General features: G+C 47.1%; 1 non-coding gene across 1 annotated transcript; it reads right to left on the bottom strand.

Moving 5' to 3' along the window:
• Positions 1–3116: 3116 nt before the first annotated feature.
• LOC136147559 (U6 spliceosomal RNA) lies at positions 3117–3223 on the bottom strand. The gene has a single exon (XR_010659227.1). It is a non-coding gene; the product is annotated as a U6 spliceosomal RNA (small nuclear RNA).
• Positions 3224–5341: the final 2118 nt, after the last annotated feature.

The raw sequence follows: 5341 nt of genomic DNA on the forward strand, positions 1-5341 counted from the left end.
GTTGTCACCGTCAAGGTCAGCGCACAGCTGGGGCCCACATCAAACCTGGGTGGCTATCCCGCTTTGGACCGAATGACTCGCTACAGGGTGACTTGCTAACGCCATCAGACAAGAAAGAAACTGGAGAGCGAGGCGACAAGCATTTGCAAATCTTTAAAAAAAAAAGTGGTACCTCTCTTCCTTCCTCAAAGTTTTATTACTAAAAATTTCAAAAATAGCTAAAAGTGCAAAGAATTTTACAGTGGATAGACATATATCTATTACCCGGACTCATCTATTAACATTTTATTCTACTTGTTTCATTGCATACACACCCATCACCCACCTACACTCCCAACCCATCAAAATGGTTTATTTTTCTGATGCATTTCAAAGCAGGTTGCAGACATCTCCCCCTAAACATCACAGGCTTCAGTTTCTAAAAAAAAAAAAAAAAAAAACAAGTGGAAGAGGTTGCTAATATTTTTGTGGGGCTGTAATGTACATTTCCATTTTCATGTTTTGTCCTTGTAACCTTGTGAATGAGTTATTTATTAAGTTCAGATAATTGACATATAACGTTACTTTAGTTTTAGGTGTACAACATAATGGTATTTGTATATTTGTATATATTGTGGAATAATCACCACACTAAGTCTAGTTAACATCCATCACCTTAGGTAGTGACCAATTTTTTTTTTCTTTTCTTGTGATGAGAACTTTTGATATATATTCTGGATGGAATTCTCCAGGCAAGAATACTAGACTGGGTTACCGTTTCCTTCTCCATCTATTCTGGTAGCAGCTTTCAAATATACAACATGGGATCTTAGATCCTTGACCAGGGATCGAACTCATGCCCCCTGCAGTGGAAATGAGGAGTCTTAACCTCTGGACTACCAGGGAAGTCTGGAGGCAGGAATTTTTAATCCCAGTTTTAAATTTTTTATTTCTTATTATTTTATATATTTATCTTTGCCTGTGGTGGGTCTTGCTGTGTGCTGGCTTTTCTCCAGTTGCCGTGGGCAGGGGCTGCTCTCTGGTTGCGGTGCTGGGGCTTCTCCCTGCAGCGACTCCTCTTTTGTGGAGCACGGGCTCCGGGACACACAGACTCGGCAGCTGTGGTGCGTGGGCTTAGTCGCTCCCACCCTGTGGAGTCTTTCCGGGTCAGGGATTGAACCCATGTGTCCTGGCAGGGGGACTCCTAACCAGTGAAGCACCAAGTCCCTTTTTAATCCCATTTTACAGGCATGGAAACTGAGGGTCAGGAAAAGTGAGTCATTTGACAGAGCCGTGATTCAATCTATGTCGTTCACATCAGAGGTCCTCCCCTCTCGTCCTTTGATGGCTTTACATTTTTCTTGGAGTTTAGCAGAACTGCTCGTGCACATGGCCATCCAAGACCAGCCTCATCGGTTCCCTCCGGCCCTGCCCTCCCCAGCATCGCCCTCTCTGCCCGGAGGCGCCGTTCCAGAGCACCCTGTGCAGTCTGCTCCCCAGGGGCGCTGTGCTCATCACGTCTTCTTTCTTCCTAACTGTTCACCATCAGGAATTACTGTGTCTTTACATTGTTTTCTGGTCATTGTCTGATTCCCCCAGGGATGTAAGGATCTCCAGGACCTAGAAGTGGGCTCAGCCTGCGTCGGCCCTGAGGGAAGACATTCAGGAAGTGGATCAACGTAGAACTCTGCTCAGCTTCCTGAGTCGCTAAGTCTCTAAGATGTGAGATCTTGGGACATTCGAGTGTCAGTCTACAAGGTTCCCAGGTGGTAAAGAATCTGCCTGCCAATGCAGGAGATGCAAGAGACACAGATTGGGGAGATGCCCTGGAGGAGGAAATAGCAACCCACTCCAGTATTCTGGCCTGGAGAATCGCATGGACAGAGGAGCCTGGTGGGCTATAGTCCGGGGTGCTGCAAAGCTTTGGCCATGACTGATGCTCACACACACCCACAGCACAGACACTGCTGCCATCGGCCTTCTTGTCTGAGGACAGGGCAGCTCAGGGAAGGGACACCTGAGCAGGGGCCCGACTAGCCCTCCTGGTCCCCAGGATTTGCAGTTTTGTGAGAGTGTCTTCTGTTGTTTGCAGCTGAAGGCATCCTGTGTGTTTAGCTGTTCACTTAGCTTGTACACTCACTTTGTTTAGCGTTTTATTTCATTTAATTAAAAACATTCCAGTGTGTCATTAACGAATTTCGGTTTAGTTGCACTTAGTTGTAGCACATGGAATCTTCGACCTTTGTTGGACATTTGGGATCTTTAGTTGAGCATGTGGGATCTAGTCCCCTGGCCAGGGATTAAACCTGGCCTGCATTGGTACTGAGGAGTCCCAGCCACTGGGCCCCCAGGAAAGTCCCTGCTTAGCATTTTAGAAATAGTATTTCTAGACAGAGTGAGTAAGAATTGATGCTTTCAAACTGTGCTGCTGGAGAAAGACCCTTGAGGGTCTTCAAGGAGATCCAACCAGTCCATCCTAAAGGAAACCAACCCTGAATATTCATTGGAAGGACTGATGCTGAAGCTGAAACTCTAATACTTTGGCCACCTGATGTGAAAAGCTGACTCATTGGAAAAGACCCTGATGCTGGCAAAGATTGAGGGGAAGAAGGTGGCAGAGGACGAGATGGCTGGATGGCATCATCGAATAAGCGGGCGTCAGTTTGAGCAAACTGGGAGAGGGTGCAGGACGGGGAAGCCTGGCGTGCTGCGGTCCACCGGTGACAAAGTGTCGGACACGACAGCAGCAACAAGTGAGCAGATCCAGCCAGCGGGCCCCCCTCACCTCCTCGCAGGATGTCCCTGGTGAGGTGTAGCCTGAACCCCATTACAGGGTAGCATAGGCACCATCGTTCCCGCTTTGCAGAGAGGAGACCCAGGCCCAGAGCGGAAGTGACTAGCCTAATGTACCAACGTTCAGCCTCGGGCAGGTCTGGGAACCAGACTGTGTCTTTCAAAGCTTACACCACTTTTAAAAACAATGTGTGCTTTTGACTTTAAGTGATACATTTGCATATTATGAAATCAGACAAAGAAAACATTTAAAATTGAGTTATGTTGGTGGATTCTCTCTTTAGGCAAAGCATACCAAAATGGTTTCAACATTTTCTGGGAGGGGGTCTGGCTTTGACAGTAGATGAAATATGGAACGTGTCCCAGGTTTGCGTGTCCCCTTTGCACATGGGCCATGGTTATCTTCCCCATATCTTTCCGAGTTTAGTATATGTGTGGCTGAGGTGAGCACAGTATGGTGGGTTTTTTTTTTTTAAGGTTTATTGAGATGTCATTCACACACCATACAGCTTACTCACTCCAAATGGACAATTCAGTGGCTTTCGATATATTCAGAGTTGTGCAGCCACCATCACGGTGAATTTTGGAGCACTCTCATCACTCCAGAAGTAAGCCCCATACCCTGCAGTGCCAGCTCCCCGCCCCGGGCCCCTGGCAACCATTCACCTGCTTTCAGTCTCTATAGAGCTGTCTGCTCTGCATGTTTCTCGTGAAACGGGGTCGCATACCACTCGGTCCTTTGTGACTAGCTTCCTTCACGTGGCAGAAGGTTTTCAAGTTCATCTATGCATAGCGTGTAGCAATGCTTTATTCCTTTCCATGGCTGAATAAAATTCTATTGTATGGCTACATCACATCTTATTTATTCATTTATTGGGTTATGGGCACTTGATGTGTTTCCACCTTTTGGCTGTTATGGATAAAGTTGCTATGAACGTTCATGTACAAGTTTTTGTGTGGACATATGTCTTCATTTCTCTTGGGTATGTACCTAGGAGGGGAACTGTTGGATCATATGATAAATCTATGTTTAACCATCTGAGGAACCTCCAGACAGTTTTCCCCAGTGGTTTCACCATTGTGTGTTCTCACCAACAATGTTTCAGGGTCCCAATTTCATCAGGGTCCCACATCATCACCAACATTTCTTACTATCTGACTTAAAAAATTTTTTTTTTCTTTGGCTATGTGTCTCGGCTTTTGGGATCTCAGTCCCCAACCAGGGATCAAACATGGGCCAAGGCAGTGAAAGCCTGGACTCCCGATCGCTAGACCACCAGGGAACGCCCTACTGTCTCACTTTTTGATGACGACCGAAGCAAGTGGCTGTGAAGTGGTAATCTGGTTGTGGCTTTGATTTGCATTTCCCTGATGGCTGACGATGTTGAGCATCTTTTCATGGGCTTAATGGCCATTTGCATATCTTCCTTGGAGAAATGTCTTTTCAGATGCTTTGCCCAGTTTTTAATTGGGCTATTCATCTTTTTATTATTGAGTTGTTTCAGTGTGGGTTTTAGCAAGGGGATATGGGGCTGGCTGAATTTGCTCGCTGTCTGAACCATCTGGAGACAGGTGGATCCGAGAGCACTGTCTCTCATCTTAGAAAATCAGATATTTCTTTTCCAAAAAAACTTTTATTGGAGGGTAGCTGCTTTACAATATTCTGTCCGTTTCTGCTGTACAGAAAAGGGAATCAGCTGTGCTGTGTGTGTTAGTCACTCAGTCGTGTCTGACTCTTTGGGACCCCAAGGACTGTAGCCCGCCAGGCTCCTCTGTCCATGGAGATTCTCCAGGCAAGAATACTGGAGAGGGTTGCCATGCCCTCCTCCAGGGGATCTTCCCAACCCAGGGGTCGAACCCAGGTTTCCCTCATTACAGGCAGATTCTTTACCATCTGAGCCACCACCGAAGCCCAAGTATACTGGAGTGGGTAGCCTGTCCCTTCTCCAGGGGATCATCTTGATTCAGGGATTGAACTTGTGTCTCTTACATCTTTTGCACAGGCAGGCTGGTTCTTTACCAGCAGTACCACCTGGGAAGCCCATATATTTCATAGTAGTGGATATATGTCAGTTGCAACCATTGATCAAGTAGATCAAAGTTCAAATAAAGAAAACTGGAGTAGGACACGCCTAGCCATCGTCACACCAAGGAAGAATGCTTTCTGGCTGTGTGACCTTGGGTGAATGACTTAACTTTTCCGAGCCTCAGGTTTGGGTCCGTTGTACAGGCTGGTCCTCTCACTGTGTGTGTGTGTTAGACAATTCCCTCACTCAGCGCTCTTTCTGTAGCGGTGCTGCAGTCAGCGCTGCTCCAGGATTGACAAGTCGGATGCTGCTTCCCTTCTTTTCCCGCCTTTCCCAGCTCAGCTCTGGTTCTCAGGGCTCAAAGGCTCAGATCACTTGAAGGAAAGTCACTCTTCCTTTGGGGCTTCCGTGGTGGCTCAGTCAGTAAGGAATCCGCCCACAGTACAGGAGGCCTGGTTTCAATCCCTGGGTCGGGGAAGATCCCCTGGAGAAGGAATGGCAACCCCCCCAATCATATTCTTGTCTGGGAAATCCCATGGACA

This window comes from Muntiacus reevesi, chromosome 15, assembly GCF_963930625.1.
Source record: "Muntiacus reevesi chromosome 15, mMunRee1.1, whole genome shotgun sequence".
Classification (NCBI taxonomy): Eukaryota; Metazoa; Chordata; class Mammalia; order Artiodactyla; family Cervidae; genus Muntiacus; species Muntiacus reevesi.